Genomic DNA, 20,930 nt, shown 5'->3' on the forward strand with positions numbered 1-20,930 from the left:
CAGCAGACCAGAAATCTACCTGCCCAGACTGACTTTTATGAACTCAATTAAAGCAAATTTTGAGACAGGTAATGTGTAGGTAATCTTCTCAAGAGGGCCCAAAAGACATTCAGCTTTTTCTTTGTGGTTTCAAACTGCTGCTAAATTCCTGGCTCCTTGAAGCTTCCGTTTGATCGATAATGAAAGTATCAAATCCCTTTGACACAAAGAAATAGACTGGAAGTTTCAGCAACAGATGGATTGCTGGAAGCACCCCAAACTGGACCTTTTTAGAGCAGTTATTTTCAGATTTAAGTTTCCTTCTTTCTTCCATCAGTTATATTTAAGTGTGTGTTTCAGACAAGGCAAGCAGTACATGGATTGCAAACCAAATAGGAAGAAAAGGTGCTTGGTTGGTTTGTTTTTTTGAGAACCACATCTTTAAAACAAAAAGAGCTTTGATGTGAAACTGATGAATTACTAGCAACATTTATGTACTTGCTCATCACATGAGCTCATCCCATTTAAGTCCATGAAAATAGGCTTTAGAGTAATGACTTCAAAAGGCTTTGGATCAGGTCCAACATTAAAAGTGTGTGTGTGTGTGTGTAATTATATATAAACCAGTATAGGCATTTGCCTTTTGTTGATAATACCATGCTGGACTTTACCTTGTCACTGTGCAGTACCTGCTGCCTCTCCATTCTCCCTCTCCTTCACCAAATCACCTTCATTATTGAACTTGAGACCTATTAGAGAGAGAACCATAGTTTTTTGTGCACATTTTTAAACAGAAACAGCACTCTCTCTCTCACAACGGTGATTTGTCTGCTCAAGATTCTAGCCCCATGTGACCCGGTGTGTTCTGAGATCTGGAACAGTTCATGCCCTTTGTAAGGTAGATTGCACGCAATAGAACTGAAGGTTAGAAGACAGCTACGTGTTGCACAGAGGTTGACTGTCTGAACCTACAATTCCTACCACAGGGTTCCAAAATTGCTGGCTGTAGAGCATATGTATTGCTGGTGCAGAAAATGGAAAACTAGCACAATTGACTGAAAAAGTGAGGTATTGCTGATCTACCATGAACTTCTGTTAGGAAACTGTGGTCAGAGGTCAAAGTATGTGATGTGCTAAGTTTGTACCCAGCAGAGTCTGATATATTGCTTTACTGGCTATCTTTTTCCTTCCCTTAATTATTCTGATTGCCTTAAAACTGAAAATGTTTAAACCACAAGCAAAAAGCCTTACTTTATTAATACAGATATGAACTCCAAAATATTTTGATCTAGCAAGTCTGAGTCTTTCTAGTGGGAATGAAAAAGAAGTTTGAAACTTTTTGTTTCAAATGCATTCATAACTTGCACTTCATAAAAACAGAGATACGTATTTTATTAGTTTGAAAATGCACATTCTCTTGTAATATAAGGCAAAGGTAATGCTCTGTTTTCAGAAGAATTGCTTGTGGTTACTGTGATTCCTAATTATGTAGCCTTAATGCTCAACACATCTTAATCTTGCCTACTGTAAAATGCTCCTTGATCATAAACCAATGTGCCAAAGTTTTGAAGCAGAATTCATGTTTAGAATAAAGTGCATTGGCAAAATTAAATGAATACAAAATCGTCAACTTTCCTACAAATTTTCTGATCTAATCTGATCAGAGGAGCTATCAATGGAATGCTACCTGAGTTGCAGGGTGTGCTTAAATACTTCTATTGGCTTCATGAAGAACAAACAGGCCAGGAGTTGCCTCCTGGCCCTGTCAAAGTCAATGATAGTTATCCTTGGTAGTTAAGGAAATGCTTCTTGTATGCAATATTCACTATTTAAATACTTAAGCACTATATATAAATTAAGGATGAAGCGATACATGTAACAGTGAATTTTCTTGGTGGTTATTTTATTAATTATAATGGATACACTTTCAGTGGACTATGGACATGATCCAAAGCCTACCAAAGATTCATTGACTCTAGTGGGTTTTGGATCACATCCTACGTCATGCAGTTCCTATTAACGTTAATGGAAGTAGCATATTTAAATCTCCACCTCTCTTTGAAAATGTATTAGTTAAATTAAATTTAGACCCAATAATGCATAAAAAACAATTATATCTAGGCAAATGGGAACAATTAAAACTTATTATATGGGATAAAATAGTGTAATTGCAGTCAGAATGAATATACTCTATGGGATATTATACATTTTTACTGCTCTATGTACCTATAAATTTAAGTTCCCCTTAATGTTAGTGTAGCCTGTTTTCTTTGTTCCACTCCGTTAATTTTTAATGGAAATATGAAATGTGTGGTACTTATGTTGACATCCTGAAGGATCTGATATTACTGAAAGTTTAGAAGAAAGGAAAAAAATAATTAAAAACCTTCTTGAAATCCTAATTGGGTTGATATTACTCTGTACATGAGATACACATACTGATACTATTTTTTAATCCTCATTTCACAGTATATTGGATCTGCAGATCCCTCAGGTCTTATACAATAACACTGGCACAGTTTCATTGCAGTGAGGTATAAAAGCTAAAAATTACCTGATGCTCTACTTCTGCATATACAGCATAGCAGAGGAAGGAACCCTATACAGCTGTACTGAAAACTCATTAGTTATAAAATGATGATATAGTAACTGATTTTTTTCCTCAGTTTTCAAATTAAAAAAAATGAAAACCAGAAAAGTCTGTTCCATGGTCCTTTTTTTCTTGTTCCTCTCTTCCCCTCGCATCCTGCCCCACAACCTTTTTCTCTTTTTTAATGCCATTTGCCACTGAAAATGGGAGGGGCAGGGCAAAGGAGTGGTGGTGGGGAAGAAACAACTAAAAAAGAACCAGTATTTAGCTTCAAAAACTGAATATTTTTTCAAGTTTGGGTTCTCTTTTAAAAAAAATTTTTTTTTAATTGAATGTTTTTGTTTTATTAGCTATATCTGAAACATTAAATCCACCTCATATGATCTCAATAGCAGGGTGAGTAGACATTTAAGAGACTGGTGATAAACTAGAAAGGTTCATAAAAGGTCTACTGAAGTGATTCAAGGCTTGAAAACCTGTCATGCTGTGAGAGGCTAAAGAAACTCAATCTATTTAGTTTATTCAAGAGAAGATTAAGAGGTGACTTGATAATGATCTATAAGTAAATACATTTGGAGAAGGTTTTTGAGGGCACATGGATCTTGTTATGCCTTTGTCTGATAGATTAAATTACTGGAAGCTGATACCTGACAAATTCAGAGTATAGCTAAAGCATACTTTTTAATACTGAGTATTTATTACCCTTTACAACATGTCCCTAGGTAAGTTGTTTTAATGGTATTCTCCATCACTTGAAAACTTTAAATTACGATTGAATATCTTTCTAAAAGAGATACGGTAACTCAATCACACATTATGTGCTTGATGCAGGAGCTGCTTGGTGGATCTCTGTGGCCTGTATTATGCAGGAGGTCAGACTGTGTGATCATAATGGTCCCTTCTGTCCTTAAAGTCTATGAATGTTGGATGTAATTCAAAAAAAGTACAAATATGGAGAAAGGCAAGAACTTGGAAACTACAGGGAGGGATTAGTTGACTGATAGCACTCAAAGATATTCAAACTCAATCACGATTCTATGATTTATCTCACTGTCTCACAATTTTCTGTCTAATAGATTCTAGAGTCTTCTCACTGTCATCTTGTTTTTCCTTCTATATTTGCTGCATCCTCCTGTTGCCTCTCATACTCATACTGCAAGCTTTTTGTGACAGAGACTTTTTGTTATATGTATGTGCAATGTACTGTTGGTGGAGTCTCTGTTCCTGACTGGGACCTCTAAATGCTAACATGATAGGAATAATTATACATTATAAATATCTAGAATTTATGTATATTCTGTGATCCAAATGCAGGATCAAACCCTGTAAGGTGCTGAGCATCCTGCCCCCGATCTGTCAAAGCACTTAAGCACATGCTTAGCTTTAACGCTTAACTAGTCCCACTGGAATCATTGGGACTGCTTATATGCTTGAAGTTAAACACCAGCTTGAATGCTTTGCTGGACTAGATCCAGATTGTCTAGCACCATACAGGATTTGGCTCAGATGTAACCTGATGGAATTCTGATTTGCTCTGTTATAAAGGAAAGACATTATGGGAATACTAACTATTCTGTATGCAATTCATTGTAATAGAAACATAATCTTAGAGTTCATAGTGTTGAAATAAGAATTGCCCAGATTAGACTCTGTCCTTAAAGTCCTCTCTGAAAAGTATAATTCATTCAGTAATGACTGTTCATCACAATTCTTAGGTCTGATATACCTTTTATAGCTACATTTGGATTGATCAAGAGATTATAAAGGTAGATTTGCAGCATAAAAGGGAGACTGTCTAGTTGTTGACCTCTAGAAATTGATGTGAATATATTGACAGATGGTGGACCAGATCCTGCACCTATGCTCTGGCAAATCTTCCATTTAAATCAATATTTTTCTCCACTCTGTGTAGTAATTAAACAATCTATTTTCTGTGATGTAGATCCAGCTTTATAACCAATTGATCAATAAAGGTACTTGGAAGAGGCTTATTAGACTTGAAAACTGTAGTCAGTAGTTACAGGAGGACTTTATCTGTGCTCCAGAGAGCTTTTTCAGGACAGTTTCCAGTCTGGCCAATTTCTGTTTTGAGCACATCCTTTCCAAGAGTCTTACGGGGACTCATTTTTCAGTTCACACACAACTTGTGTATACTAACACATGCACATACTTCATCTGTCCCAATGCTGCTGTGATGCAGACATGTAGCAAGCAGGTAGATATGGTAGGGAACAAAGTGCACACAAGTTGATGCTCATGCCAAGTCAAACCCTGCATTTCACTTGTAATGTATATGTCCCAGTGAAAAATTAGGCCTGCAGTCTTTGAAATGTTTAATAATTTCCTATTGAAATTTCAAAGGGAGGTTTTTTGTTTTTGTTTTGTTTTGTTTTTTTCCTCCTGAGTAGACAGTGCAGGACTAGCCCCATCATATTTCTCTGAGATTTTTCTTTAAACCTTGATATGTGCCAGTCTTAGCGTGACGCTGGGCCTGCTTTTCATATGCACTGGGGCCTGGATGCACAGAAGGAGTTAGGCACCTAAGTCCCTGCCCGCCCCCTTTTTTTTTTTTTTTTTTTTTTTTAGGCCTCAAAGTCCCAGTTTTGGGACCACTGTCATGCCCAAAATTCCTGCTGAATCCTGTAGGTGCCTAAAACTTACTCACACCTAAAGTGTTTGGTTTTACTGGGGCGGGGGAGTCAATAGGCCGTTTATGTTTCCGTCTCTGGGCATAGACGTTCTAGGTGTCTGGAAGCCTATCTCCTGCCTAAACCAGCAGTTCTCAAACTTTAGCAATCCGAGGACCCTGATTTTGAATTGAATTTTTTCAGACCCCCAAGCCTCCCCCTCAGTGCTAGGCTACACCTCCCAGTCCACCCCTTCCCATAGTCCCCACACCACCTCTTCCCTGCCTCTTTCTGTCTCATCTCCATTCCTCCCCCTCTCTCCCAGTGCCTCCTGCATGCCACTGAACAGCTGTTCTCCAGCATGCAGGAGGCACTGGGAGGGAGGGGAAGGAGTTGATCAGCAGGGTCCATGGACCCCATGTAGTATCCTCACAGATCCCCAGAGGTCCGTGGATCCCAGTTTGAGAAACGCTGCCCCAAGCAATTCGCAAAGCAGGGAAAGATAGGTGTTTAAGCATCTGAGTTGCATGCAGGGCTCGATTTGGTAGACACTTTCTGAGCATGCCTGAGGGGCGCGATCCAATAGGCAAGTGACAAAAAAAACAGCCAAGGAAAGAGGGAGGGACTTACCTTATGACTTTTAGCCCAGTTGTTAAGGTACTCGCCTGAAATGAGAGACACTCCTCATTCAAGTCATGCCTCCACCTGAGGGGGAGAAGAAATTAGAACAGGTATTTGCCATCTCCTCAATAAGTCCAATAACCACCACACTATGAGAGATTCTGATGTGGGGCTCCCTCTGCCTCTTCTGTTGAAGCTCTCACAATGGCACTGTTTGCAGCACCACTGCAATGTGTTGCGTTGATATGTCTTCCACAACTGCCCTTCAGGCCCCCCGTGAGGATGATTCAGCATCAAGGAATGGAATACAGAAATTCAACACAGTCTGGGACTGTATTGTCTTTCTGAGGAGTCTGTACAGGACTGCTGGAAGGATAATGTGCACCCCTGCTTTCTGGGCCTTCTCACTCCCTGTCCGGTGAGAATTCCAGAGCCTTCCACAGCCTGCAGTGAAGTGCTGCCACAAAGGCACCTTCCCCCTTTTTTTGCATGGGAGAGAGAAATCCATACATGGACCTGTAACTGTCTATTTGTGTTACAACAATATCTAGATTCCTCAAGATTATGGTCCCATTGTGCCAGCTGCTGTAAATGTACATGATAAAGATAGTCCCTGCCCCAAAAGCTTACAGTCAAAATGGACATGATAGACAATTAGTGGGAGAAAAAGTATGATCCCCATTTTAAAAGTGGTCTCACAAGAAACTTGTGACAAAGCCAGGAATTATTCTCCACAAGTGCCAATCCCACATCTCCATTTGTTTGTGTTTTGAAAAGTATCAATAACACTTTTATCTAGCATTGGACTTTGCTTTAACAGAAGGCATATGGGAAAACAGAATACAAGATAATTTATGAACATGGAGATAATAGTGGAACATTATTGGCTTAGTTAATTAAAAAGGGAAGGGGAGAACCTCACAATTTTTGGAATTAAACAATAGGGGAAAAACAAGAGTGCTTCCATTAATAGCTTTTTTTTTAGTGTTAGAGAAATCAAGAAAAATGATGCTAAAATTAAGCAATACTTTAAAAAGTTTAGATTTAACTCGAATGAATGAGGTTCATTAAGAGATTGCAAATTGTCTTGATGGAAAGTGAGATAACAGATGTGAATTATCTTCGAGTGGTGATGAGTTTCCAGCTGATAGTTTTCTCCTAAATATGTTCTAAAATAACACCTTTGGCCCTGATCCTGCACCTACTTATGCACGTGAGAAGTCCCACTGGGTTTAATGCAACTATCCATATGCATATGTAGGTGCAGGTTCAGAACTGAGATTATTGGCAATTTACAGAGGTATTCAATATAGGATCTTTTCCAGTATCTTTGAAAGGAAGCAAACTAATCAATTATACTAAAGTGGAGAAAATCTAGTACAAATTCTATCACTACATTTTATTATTAAATAAGTTAGCTGAAATTCTTCCTCTGGACTTCAAAATATAGTCCCTTGGACATAGACCTGCCGGATATTTTTGTTTTAGGGAGGTTGCATTAAAGGAAGGAATCTTAATTTTCCAGAGCAGCATGGGGAGATGATGCATGTGTGTGGCCTCACTGGGGAATGAAACTGCGATGACCCAGAGGAAGCTGGATCTTTTCTTAAGAACATCAGTGAGGTAAGTCAAAAGGAAGATAAAACAAGTGGAAAATAGTCTCCCATGCACGCCTTTTATATTTCCATTAGTTATCCAGCCCCACAGAATGACTTCTTACAAAGTTAAGGAAATGCCCACACAGAAAGTTAGTCCTCAAACAAGGCATCCCATATTTCAGCCTCTAGCAATGTTCTGGCCCTTCTTGTCAACTGTTGAGAAGGCCACTTCCACCTTAATTGAACTGCTCATTAGCACTAACCCCCCTACATGGTAAGGCAACTCCCATCTTTTCATGTGCTGTGTATTTATACCTGACTACTGTATTTTCCACTCCATGCATCTGATGAACTAAATGAATTCCTTAGTCTCTAAGGTGCCACAAGGACTCCTCGTTGTTTTTGCTGATACAGACTAATATGGCTACCACTCTTGAAAAAAAATATACAATTCATCCATAACCGGCTGTTTAATCTGTGCCCACAAAACAGTTTGCCTCAGTCTGAGCCTCCTAGATATTAGGGGACTTTATGGTCATACACAGAAGACATACAAGAATTTTGCGAATTTCCAGTCAGATGAAGAAAAGCATCTTGTAGGCAATCCTTCCCTATTGTCCAGTAAAATCCTGATTCTAAAGCCATTGAAGTCACTTGACAGACTCCCATTGACTTCAACGAGCATGTGATCAGATATCTCAGAGAAGGTGTTAAACTAAGCCACAGGATTGGGCCTTATGATTACATGTTCAGTTTTTGGTTATATGGTAGTAATAAGCGAAATGTCACTAGATATAGAGCAAAGCGGTTTGTAAACATCATGTGCCCAAATCATGCTACTGGAGAACGTGCATGAACACAGTAAAAGCTACAGTATCAACCAATCATCATGCTTTGTACATGCATGTCTAATAAGCAAATAATAAAAATGATCTGAAATGCTCATAGTCTAATAGCTTACATACAAAGAAGAGAAAATGGTAGATTGGGATCTCTGTCAGATAAGAGAGAAGATCGTTTGAGTGCATTGTTGAAGTGCAGCCTTATCACAGTCTCTGCTGGGTTTCTAAATCTTGAGAGTTTTTTTTTTAATGGTAACTTTTTGAAAGGTAATAGACCTGCAACCTTAATTATCTCAAGGATTTCTTTGGGGGCAAATATAATTGCAGCCCTGCAATTATATTCCCTTTAAGATGTAGATTGTCCTAATAACGCACTCTGTCAATCTAGTTTTATCAAAACTGGAGATGAACCAAACTTATTAGCAGGACTATACTGATGGTTTCAGTGCAATCTCTAGTGAGAAAAGTGTTCACCTCACTCAAAAAAAAAAAAAATCATGATCACAGTTGGCGCTAATTAGCTATCTTGTTGGCAGTTTCAGCTGAGAAGCCAAGGATAAAATCAACATAAAATGCCAGATCCTTTGCTGGTGCCAATTGATGTCGCTCCACTGACATCAATGGAACTATGGAGGTTTACGCTAGGTAAGGATCTAGCCCAAAGGCAGAACTGCACTCCTATTCTTTGGGTATGCCTACCCAGCTATTGGGAGCATGCTTCCCAGTGCAAGTAGCTAGACACAGGCTAACTCTACTCTAGCTAGCATGCTAAAAATAGTATGCCTGCAGTGTGACATGAACAGTGGCTTGGATTAGCTGCCTGAGTACAAACCTGCATGGTCCTCTGAGTGCGTACTCAGGTGCTAGCCTGTGCCACTGCAACCACACTATTTTTAGTGCACTAGCTCAAACACAGCTGTCACATCTCTGTCCACCTGTGTTGGTGAAACATGCTTGCAGCTGCTGTGTAGACATGCCCTTCTTAAAGGAGTCTCTTCAGGCAGAGTTGAACACTACAACAGTATTACATTGAAAGGTTGCCTTGCAACTCAACTGGCCATGTTTATCTGATCACTGAATTCATATAATGTTCAGTTCTGTAGTTCTGATGCTTTTCATTAATATTAAATTCACTTTAAAGCAGGTCTATAGATAGTTAAAGCAGAATTATCACACCACAGGCAACATCAGGAAGCCTAGGACCTTAATTAAATTCAAGCCACAGAACTCAGAAGTTCCACATGTGTGCTGTGGATATAATATCAAATAACTGGAAAAGGTACCTTTTTAAAAAAAAAAAGAAAATATACAAACTCTCTGAACAACTGATATTTTTGGTAATGGAAGTAAAATATACAAAAGCATGAGATGCTTTGAGATATCTGATATTGTCTTTCAACCTGACAGATGCCTGGATTCTCCTTGTATCCGTCTCTAGCATAGTACTAAGTTGCTTGCAAGGGATCTTGTTACATTTGTTAGCAGGGTCTGATAGCATATTCCTTAGTGGGATGGCTTAGTTTTCTATTCATAGAGGTTAAACTTCAATGGCAGGCTGTGAAAGTCTCTTTATTTTTTCTTGGATTTTGCTTCAAGTATTTACTCTCACAGGTGAAGATGGGTCTATCTGTGCCTGTAGCACAAAGGCCTCTTTCAGAATACCAGTGTAAACTGACTAGCTTTGTTGTCATCTTTGCATTTTGTACTTTGTGTTTTTACCTTTCTCAGTGTATGACTTATTTTTTTATTCTAGATTTTGCAAACTATTTCAAATTGCTTTATAGTTTATATTGATCAAAATGCAGGTGGAGATAATAACAGAAATGTAATACATAAGCCAACATTTATCCAGATTTACTATGAAGTGTGTTAACAGCATGGTTAGATGTTGACTCTTAAATGTTGCACATTGTAGAAGAAAGCATGGATAGGACTTCAAAGCTTGCAATATTAGTGGTTTTCTCATTTGAATAAGATGTTTTTTAAAGGTTGTCAATTCTATGAAGGCTAAAGTTGCTTATATTCAGTAGGAATAATTTATTCAGTAAAATTAGGCATATTTAATTTAATTGAATATCTTACATGAATGAATTACTTTTTAGTGAAAGGTCTAGTTGCTAGCATATTTACCAAATGTGTTTCTTTATTCAACCAGCTTTAGTGTAATAAGCTAGAATTTCAACACCTACCCCACTGTTAATCCATAGATACACACTTCTGGGGCTAAACAAAGGAATCATGCCAAAATAGTCAAATGCAGTGCAAGAATTTTTAGATGCTCAGCTTGCTGCTGAGAACCTACAGCTTCCATTGACTTCACCTGGAATTCCAGATGTTCTGTACTTCTGAACATCAGCACCATTGTATCTCAGGTTGAGCACACAGAAATGGAGCAATCCAAAGTCAAAGGTAATTTTTTAAACAAAAGTGTCTTAAACGTTTTAATTCAAGACTTTATGCTGCTCTTCTTGAAGTCACTGGGATTCCTGCCATTGACTTCACTGGGAACAGGAATGATCCCTAAGTTGGATGGCAGATACCAAATCACTTTCAGCTATTAAGCCATTTCTGCACAAATACAATCCATATGCCACCCTGTTCATTCTGGGCCCAGTCCTGCCAGTCTTCCATGCATGGAACTCTCATTGACTTCACTCGATTCTCTGTCCAGAGGATAAACAAGACTGGCCTCTTTTATTTGTGTGTCACACAGTTTTAACATAATTCAGATGAAGGGATCTTTTCACCAATATTTTTCTGTGAAAATTCTGAATGACTACATAAAAACTCTTTAAAAAATATTTGTAACTAATGCTGTCTATATGAATAGAAGTTGTGATTTTTGTATTGCATATACCTGCAATTACATATCGTGTGCATCTCTCCTCTTACAGTTAGCGTCACTCTATTTTGTCTGTGCTTTATACATTTCAAGAGAAACTTTTTAAATTCAAGGAACAGAATTGTGTGTGTATACACACAAGTGTGAGTGTATGCAGAGAGAATGGACCAATGCTGTTTGCTCATAAAACCAGCAAACATCTTCATTAGTAAAACACATTGAATTAGTTGATGATGGTTTGAAATTCCTGATTATTTCACAACCAGAAACACTAATCATTCCAAACAAGGACATAATTTTAATAATCTTTGATGGGGTGTGTACCCGTTGCAGGTAATGCAAGGGTTAATGTGGATCTCAGAGGGAAAGTATGTTTGTCTGTACTGTCCCCTATGTTGGAAGGGGTAGGACTAAACATGATCTGACCAGAGAACTATAGAATCATAGACTTTAAGGTCAGAAGGGACCATTATGATCATCTGACCTCCTTCACAACACAGGCTACAGAATCCCACCCACGCACTCCTGTATCTAACCCCTAACCTATGACTGAGCTATTGAAGTCCTCAAATCGTGGCTTAAAGACTTGAAGATGCAGAGAATCCTCCAGCAAGTGTTCCCTGCCCCACACTGCAGAAGAAAGTGAAAAATCCCCAGGGCCTCTGCCAATCTGCCCTGGAGGAAAATTCTTTCCCAATCCCAAATATGGCGATCAGCTAAACCCTGAGCATGTGGGCAAGACTCACCAGCAAGACACCCAGGAAAGAATTCTCTGTAGTAACTCAGATCCCATCCCATCACAGGCCATTGGGCATATTTACTACTAATAGTCAAAGACCAATTAATTGCCAAAATTAGGTTATCTCATCATACCATTCCCTCCATAAGCTTAGTCTTTTGCACCCACTGTTCCAGAACTTCACTCTTCTGATGGTTAGAAATTGTCGTCTAATTTCTAGTCTAAACTTCCTGATGGCCACTTTATATCCATTTGTTCTTGTGTCCATATTGGTAATGAACTTAAATAATTCCTCTCCCTCCCTGGTATTTATCCCTCTGATATATTAATAGAGAGCAATCATATCTCCCCTCAGCCTTCTTTTGGTTAGGCTAAACAAGCCAAGCTCTTTAAGGCTCCCTTCATAAGACAGGTTTTCCATTCTTCAGATCATCCTAGTAGCCCTTCTCTGTACCTGTTCCAGTTTGAATTCATCCTTCTTAAACATGAGAGACCAGAACTGCACACAGTATTCCAGATGAAGTCTCACTTGTACCTTGTATAATGGTACTAACACCTCCTTATCTCTACTGGAAATATCTCATCTGATACATTTCAAGACCGTGTTAGCTTTTTTCACAGCCATATCACCATTTAGTATTTACTTCATTAAAAACATTAAAGAGGCCTCTATCCATATCCAGATTAGATCCCAGGGGTCTATAGCACACCCCCAAGGGCTATCCTAGGGGTGGCTCTAGTAACTTTAAAAAATTAAAATTGGAGATATTCCTACCTCCTAGAACTGGAAGGGACCCTGAAAGGTCAAGGAGCCCCCGCCTTCACTAACAGGACCAAGTACTGATTTTGCCCCAGATCCCTAAGTGGCCCCCTCAAGGATTGAGCTCACATCCCTTCCCTCAATGTGATTTTTACCCAGACAGACTCTCTTATCAATTCCATCACTTCTTATTTCTTTACATTCTACCTCATCATTGATATACAATGCTACTCCACCACCTTTGCTTTTATTTCTGTCTTTTCTAGCCAAGTCACAAGAATAGGCAGACCACTGTGAGACTGGAGTAGGGTGCCCAGATAGCAAGTGTGAAAATTGGGACAAAGTCCTGAATAGCATGGCATGACCCTATAAAATCAGGACTTTGGTCACCCTACACTGGATCAACAGTCTGCAGAGGCTGCTAGAGAGAAGAGCCTCCTGAGCTGTGCCTAGTCAGGTGGGAGTATATCAGCAGTAAGCTGACTCTTCTACAGTTGCTTATAAAAATTGGGAAAGTAGTGAACAGAAGCTGAACCAGAAATGAGAAGTAGCGCTGCCCACAAAAACAAGCCTCACTGATCTTGTAATATGATCATCCCTGTTCTGTGTCCCATGCTTTGATCAGAATTGATATTAGCTGAACATTGTCCTTCTTCCTGCTTTGATCAACAGTGAAATAGTTAACAAGGCTGACTTTTAAACCTGCCATTGAGTGGAGTGAGTGACATGCCACGGAGATGAACTGGGTCAGCTGAGCTTTTGGAGTTCTTGTTTTGAGATTGTCTACCAGGCATTGTTGCATCTGATTATTTTTGGTTGAGAATTTGAACCTTTTCCTTGCAACTATAATGGACATAAACTTTTATCTCTCTCTCTCTCTCTCTCTCTCTCTCTCTCTCTCTCTCTCTCTCTATATATATATATATATATATATATATATATATATATATATATATATATATATATAATTAAAGCTTGGACTGTTTGGATGTAAAGTTGAGAGCATAACACCCTTCCTTCTCCTGCGGCATCTCATCGCCACCACAGAAAAACACCAGCCTTATTAAGCTGTAACAACCTTAGCACAGTTTGACCCCTGATATTGTTAAAAATATCAAGATTTTGAGAGAGACTAAATTGTGTATGTTCCAGGTTCTGCATTGCAAGACTGGCAAACTGAAAATGTGTTGCTTCAGACACAGCTGTATTATCTACAGCAGTGTAATGGCAATCACGTCATAAAAACAGTCATCTTGAAAAAATATTGAATGGAGTAGAGAAAATAGGAATTAATATGGGGATGCATTAGTGCTGATCATCATACAGCACCCTCAAATATAGCTTCCTTCCCAAGGGTTTGGATGGATCTGTAGGGGAGGGCCATATCTGGGTTCCTAGGTTTGGGGTGCTCCGTGGCACTGGAGCAGTTTTTATAGTAGGGGTGCTCAGAGCCATTGAACCAAACTGCAAACCCTGAAAACCACTTCAAGCTGGGAATATGGTAGCACCCCTAGTTCCAGCTCCTATGAGGAGCTTTCCCTCTAGCAGCCTTGTGTAGTGGGCAGGGTTTCCTTGCCTTCCCCTATGATTTGACTGCCCCACTTTCAGGGATTCAGGGGGCTGCTTTTGGTTAAGTCCCCTTTTCCAAAGGGGATGAAGAGAAAAGCTGCCTTGAAAGGCTCCTCATGGGTGTAGGACATTGTGAGCAAATTATTCTCCTTCCATTTCCCTGGGCCCTCCCCCTTCACTCCCCCCCCCCATTTGTTATCAGAGTTTGTTTTCTGAGTGGCTTCCTGTTCTGCTCTGGGTTCTACCAATGCTCCTTTCAGGGCTAGGAAGAATTTCTCCTCACCTCAGAATTGATGCAATACCGTGTGTGTTTTTGTCTTCCTCAGGACACCCAAGAGGTTTAGCTTCACATGGGAAGAGGAGGGGTGCTTTTTGTTTGTCACCAGCATTTTGCAGGTGAGGGCAGGATAATGGGAAGCGGAGGGAGTCAACAGCAGCTGCATTCTAACACATTGGCTAGGTGGCATCTCACTGGGGGTTGTGCTTTTCATTGCAGGATGAGAAGAGAGCTTAATGTCTGCAGAAAGTTGATCTTTTTGCCTAGATTCTAGATTAATAGAAGTAAGGGAGATGTTGGGGCTACCTCCATACTGGTCCTGGATTGATTTAGCAAAGTTCTGTAGGGATTAAGCTTGGCCTTCTTAGTAGTTTGTCAGAGAATTGCACTGGACTCATTCTGCCTGACAGCAATGTGTGGACAATGGTGAGTGGTTCCGCAGTCACTCCCTAAGTCTGTGTATATTATAGTTATTAAATTGCAGGTTTCTTTTAACTTTATTTAAGGGGAGGAGACTGTGTCTTATTTCCAGATGTGTCAATGCCAACAACTATCTTGTCCAAAAATGATTCCACTGGGTGCTGGAGGTAATGCCACTGATTAAGTAGGTGGTACTCTTCCCTCTGAGTCTGTGCTGTACCAGTTCATCAACTTGCCATTATGGGGTACTGTGATGTTGGAGATACTAGACTAGAACCTCTACTAGTGTAAACCTGTGTAGTGGCACTGAAGTCAATAAAGCTACACTGGCTTAGGCTTTGTCTACACTGGCAAATGAAAGACAAAACTTTAGTTGTTCAGGAGTGTTTAAAAAGAAAAAAAAAGCCACGAAAGACAACAGTTTTGTTTATAAGTGCTGATGTGAACAGTGCTTTGTCGGCAGGTGCGCACTCCTGCTGACTGCAGCACAGCTGTGTCGCTAAAAGCTGTGTAGTGTAGACATAACCTTACACTAGAAGAGGATCAGACCCATTGTCTTTTTGGATGCAGAAACATTATGGGGTGAAGTGGAAGAGGATCAGATATTGTACTAAAAATACTTGTTCTTGAGGATGTTAGCCTTCCCTGTTTTTCCCCCCTAGATTTCTGATGCATATTGGATTTTGCAACACTCAGAAAGACTAATTTTTTTTTTGGTTTAGTCATATTTAATTCTTCAAGTTCATTCTAGCTTCCTTTTTTAGTGGCACTCAAACTTGAAGTCCAGTTCTTCTCTGATTGAAATTAATGAGAATGTTATTGACTTCAATGGAAGCAGGATGGGCTTCTGAATAGCTATATCAATTGACACTTGATTTAAAAATAGTTCACCTATTGAGTCCAACAGCTCAGACCATGTGGTCTTGAATTGATGTTACCTAATCACATTAAATCAGCTGTATCTATCCTGCTATTTGTAGTGGGAAGAGTGCTACTAATGAATGTTTTGTTCTGTAGTAACTTCAGCCTGGGTTATTTCAAATTCCTCTTCACACCATTTGACTTTGAACAACCCATAAACAAAGCTTTCTAAGGCATGAAATTTTGCTTTTTTTTTTCTTTCTCCTTCCTGTTCTCAAATGAAGTTAGATCCATTTCATTTGATCATTTAACAAAAAAATTCCAACCAATGGGAAAAAATACTCCAACAATCATAGGTCAGAGACCTTTCCAATTAGTGATAAACATTTTTGATACAGAAATGCAGCACATCCACAACAACAATTGCTAGGTTGTTTCTTCTGATGTGGAAATATCCATATTTGAGAACGATTTATGAGCATAGCCTGAAGTGCATCTTCATTTTAAAAAGTGCTTTCAGATAACTGCGTCCTAGACAATTGTAAGTGAAGTGAAGAGGGAAGGTGTCTGAGTGGATTGGGGAGAATGTTCTCTCCTTGGGATCTCTAAAACACAGTGGCATTGAAAATACGTTGGGAGACTGCACAGTCAGACAACAATCATTATAAAAGTGATGTTCTCATAGAGCTAGGTTGGCCATCTCAACAACTGGTAGCTGCAATTAATCTACTCTGTAGCCACTACATCCTTGGGGCTTGAGTATGCACTCCAGGACATTTCTAGCTTTCCCACTTCCAAGGTACCTCATGCAAGGGGCCAGAAGGCTGGCTTAGAGCACTGTTTCTCAACAACCCATCCATGGACCAGTGCCGGTCCCTGAAATTTCCCGAACATTGTTCAAGAAGTTAACATATCAATCCCTGGTATCAAAAAGTTGAGAAACATTGAACTAGAGGATCCTCACAGCAACAGCTCCATTGTTCTTGCTCCTCCCTCTGAGCCTGGTCCAAACTTAATGGATTTCAATGGGTTTTGGATTAAATCCTCTGTGACCATAATATAAACCCCAAATGCATTGCCAGTTTTCCCTCTAATTTTTCTCATACCTGTGCAGAATGAATTTTGTTATGTGCACCAGTATGCAGGGCCGGGTTGGGGCCATGGCCCTGAGTGCCTCTGCTGCACTTAATAGCCTGCTGCATGGCCATGCAGCTTAGAGGGAATTTAACATTGGATGTGAATTAGGAGCTCTGAACCTCCCGTCTTCTCCCTTCAGTGTTCTGCAGCAGGAAAGGCTCGACTCTCTCCCTTTGCTTGCTCCCCAAATCTTCCATACCTGCCCAGTGATACTAAATTGAACTCGGAATACTGCTGAGTACTTAAGTACATCATTCACTCTATACAAGAGCAACTGTAGAATGGACAAGCTGGAGGCGCTAAATGGTATAGCATGGAATTACCAGATGGTAACATCTGTTGAGATTAATGTCAACGTTCATTGATTCATAAACTGAATATTGGCAGGGTGAAGATAAGGACAATATTCACCTTATGGGACAATCAACTTTGACATAAAGCAAAATAACTGATATTAAACCATAAAAAAGGAAGCAAACATGGTGATAAATGTCTAATATTACCCCATCAATATAAATGTACAAAAGTAAAACTCTATCTCCATTTTAAACCCATGTGGATGAAAGTGAGACTGATAAGGGTAAAGTAATGTCCCTGTGTTTTGAGTCCGTATACATTAAAAATGAGAAATAAAATCATATAACAGCAAGTTTTTAATAGGTTTTTTTTTCAATGGAGAAAGTAGAAGGATTAGCTTGCAATGTGGAAGAATCTGAATTTGTAATTATAGTAAGTACAAAGCTACAAGAGGATTTTTAGAAATTAACTTTAAAAAAAAATTCCCTGATCATTTCATGAAATATGCCAAAGCAACCCTGGAGACTGAGTTAAGATATCCATAGAACAAGAGTGACATGGATACTATCAATGCATGCTTCCTCAAACTACTCCTACTAGCCTTAGGCCTGGTCTACACTACGCGTTTAAACCGATTTTAGCAGCGTTAAACCGATTTAACGCTGTACCCGTCCACACTACGAGGCCCTTTATATCGATATAAAGGGCTCTTTAAATCAGTTTCTGTACTCCTCCCCAATGAGAGGAGTAGCGCTAAAATCGGTATTACCATATGGGATTAGGGTTAGTGTGGCCGCAAATCGACGGTATTGGCCTCCGGGCGGTATCCCACAGTGCTCCACTCTGACCGCTCTGAATAGCAATCTGAACTCGGATGCAGTGGCCAGGTAAACAGGAAAAGCCCCGCGAACTTTTGAATTTCATTTCCTGTTTGCCCAGCGTGGAGCTCTGATCAGCACGGGTGGCGATGCAGTCCCAAATCCAAAAAAAGCTCCAGCATGGACCGTACAGGAGATACTGGATCTGATCGCTGTATGGGGAGACAAATCTGTTCTATCAGAGCTCTGTTACAGAAGACGAAATGTCAAAGCATTTGAAAAAAATCTCCAGGCTACACAGTGCTGCGTGACAAGCGTAACGGAAAGCCAAAGAATCAAATGGATGCTCATGGAGGGAGGGAGAGGGGACTGAGGACTCCAGCTATCCCACAGTCCACAGCAGTCTCCGAAAAATATTTACATTCTTGGCTGAGCTCCCAATGCCTGTAGGTTCAAACACATTGTCCGGCGTGGTTCAGGGTATAGCTCAACAATTTACTCCCTCCCCCCCACGTGAAAGAAAAGGGAAAGAAATCGTTTCTTGACTTCTTTCAATGTCACCCTATATCTGCTGAATGCTGCTGATAGACGCGATGCTGCGGCAGTGAAGAGCAGTATCCGCTCCTCTCCCCTCCCCAATGGCAGATGGTGCAGTAGGACTGCTAGCCATCCTTGTCATCAGCCCGTGAGTGCTCCTGGCTGGCCTCAGGTGAGGCTGGCCGGGGGCGCCTGGGTAAAAATAGGAATGATTCCCGGTCATTCCCAGTAGATGGTACAGAACGGCTGGTAACCATCCTCATCATAGCAGCTGGGGGCTGAGCTCCATCAGCCCCCTCTCTTCCCTGTGTAAAGAAAAGATTCTGTACTGCCTGAACTGTCATAGCAGCGGGATGCTGGGCTCCTCTCCCCCACACAGCTTAATGTCCTGGCTGGACTGTCATAGCAGCTGGAGGCTGCCTCCCCCTCATTTTATCTCACTAACAAGTCAGTGTTTCTTATTCCTGCATTCTTTATAACTTCATGACACAAATGGAGGGGACACTGCCACGGTAGCCCAGGAAGGTTGAGGAGGAGGGAAGCAACGGGTGGTGTTGTTGCAGGGGCAACCCCCGTGAATGGCATGCAGCTCGTCATTTCTGCAGGATCTGACATGGAGCAGCTGTGCTCTCTGATACACTGGTTCTCTAGTACACTTGCCCCATATTCTAGGCAGGACTGACTCTATTTTTAGATACCATAAAGGAGGGATTGACTCGGGGAGTCATTCTCATTTTTGCCTTTGCGCCCCCGGCCAACCTCAGCCAGGGGCACCCATGATAGCAGCAGACAGTACAGAACGACAGATAACCGTCATCTCATTGCCAATTTACAATGGCAGCAGACGGTACAGAACAACTGATAACCGTCTCTGCTATCATGCAAAAGCAAGTGAATGCTGCTGTGTAGCGCTGCAGTATCGCCTCTGTCAGCGGCATCAGGTAGACATACAGTGACAGTAAAAAAAAAAAAAAAAAAAAAAAAAAAGCTGAAAGGGCTCCATGGTTGCCGTGCTATGGCGTCTGCCAGGGCAATCCAGGGAAAAAGAGTGCGAAATGATTGTCTGCTGTTGCTTTCCCAGAGGAAGGAATGAGTGATGACATTTACCCAGAACTACCCGCAACAATGATTTTTGCCCCATCAGGCACCGGGATCTCAACCCAGAATTCCAAGGGGCGGGGGAGACTGTGGGAACTATGGGATAGCTACGGAATAGCTACCCGCAGTGCAACGCTCCGGAAATTGGACCATGGACGCACACTACCGAATTAATGTGCTTAGTGTGGCCACGTGCACTCGACTTTATACAATCTGTTTTACAAGACCGGTTTATGTAAAATCGGAATAATCCCATAGTGTAGATGTACCCTTAGACTTGATTCCTATCCTGATAAAAGGATAATTCTTTCATAGTTAGAGAGTATAAGAACTGAATAAGACTGACTGCAAGAATGCTAGCAGTGATGTTGGTGTCTTGTGATCTGGTCCCTGGTTCACTGCGAACTCAATTTAGACTATGAACCCATTACACTGAAACTATTCAGTAGCACTTAGGTGGTGGTGACTTTTGACTGCTTCTAAGGTGAGCCTGACTTGAACAGGTGACTTAAAGGTGAAAAGCTGTGCATCCAGTTATCAATCCTTTTGAGCTTCTTTTAAGGCATATGCTTCCTTAAGTATGTGCTTCAGGGAGTGAGGTGAGATGAGGTCAGAGGGGCATGAGTTGTTTGTGAGGAACGGAACCTATTTTTGCTCTTATAAAAAAAGTAGTAGAGAATATCTATCCATGCAATTTATTAAATTGCGTTTATGCACCCTTTGTCTTGTGGAAGGGCACATCTTCAAAAATATAAATACATAAATCTAAAAAGTAGGCGGGTGCAGGGGAAGAGATTAAGTTGAAGCTGGGATGGGACTGGAAGTTGCAAGAGTTGGTATGTGAGATTTAATTGTGGGCCTGCCAGGTGAATTGAAAAATCAGTGAGCAGAGGTTTTGTTGTTTGTATGTCCTTTATATATAAAGCATTATATAAAACCTGTTTTTTATCTGAATTTAAATCTCCAGAAAACCACACTACCGAGACATGGACTCAAACCCAAGGAGCTTATCATCTAAAGCCCTGATCCTCCAAATCTAATCTCAGTGGGTAGATGCTTGAATCCATGCAAATGAGCATTGACATGAATTGGGCTCCATGTGCACATAAAGATTTGCTCAGGTAGCAGCCTATATGATCCTGAAAATCCTTATACCCATATGAGTAGTCTTGGGTAAGTAGATTGTACTCCAGTGATTGGTCGCATTGACATTTCTGCCAATACTAACTACTGGCATGAATGAGGATAAATCGCTCAACAGTTTGGAGGATCAAAATCTAAGGCCCCTGTACTCTTTGCATATAGAAAACTGCCAAGA

General features: G+C 40.4%; 1 long non-coding RNA gene across 1 annotated transcript in view; it reads right to left on the reverse strand.

Moving 5' to 3' along the window:
• Positions 1–639: 639 nt before the first annotated feature.
• LOC127053250 (uncharacterized) overlaps positions 640–20,930 on the reverse strand; it is a 34,973-nt gene continuing 14,682 nt past the window's right edge. The window contains exons 2-3 of the long non-coding RNA XR_007774981.1: positions 5,827–5,901; positions 640–728 (exon numbers count right to left, since the gene is read on the reverse strand). This is a non-coding gene — a long non-coding RNA (uncharacterized LOC127053250). The remainder of the gene's footprint in view (positions 729–5,826; positions 5,902–20,930) is intronic.

The sequence above is a fragment of the Gopherus flavomarginatus genome, chromosome 6, assembly GCF_025201925.1.
Source record: "Gopherus flavomarginatus isolate rGopFla2 chromosome 6, rGopFla2.mat.asm, whole genome shotgun sequence".
NCBI classification, from domain to species: Eukaryota; Metazoa; Chordata; order Testudines; family Testudinidae; genus Gopherus; species Gopherus flavomarginatus.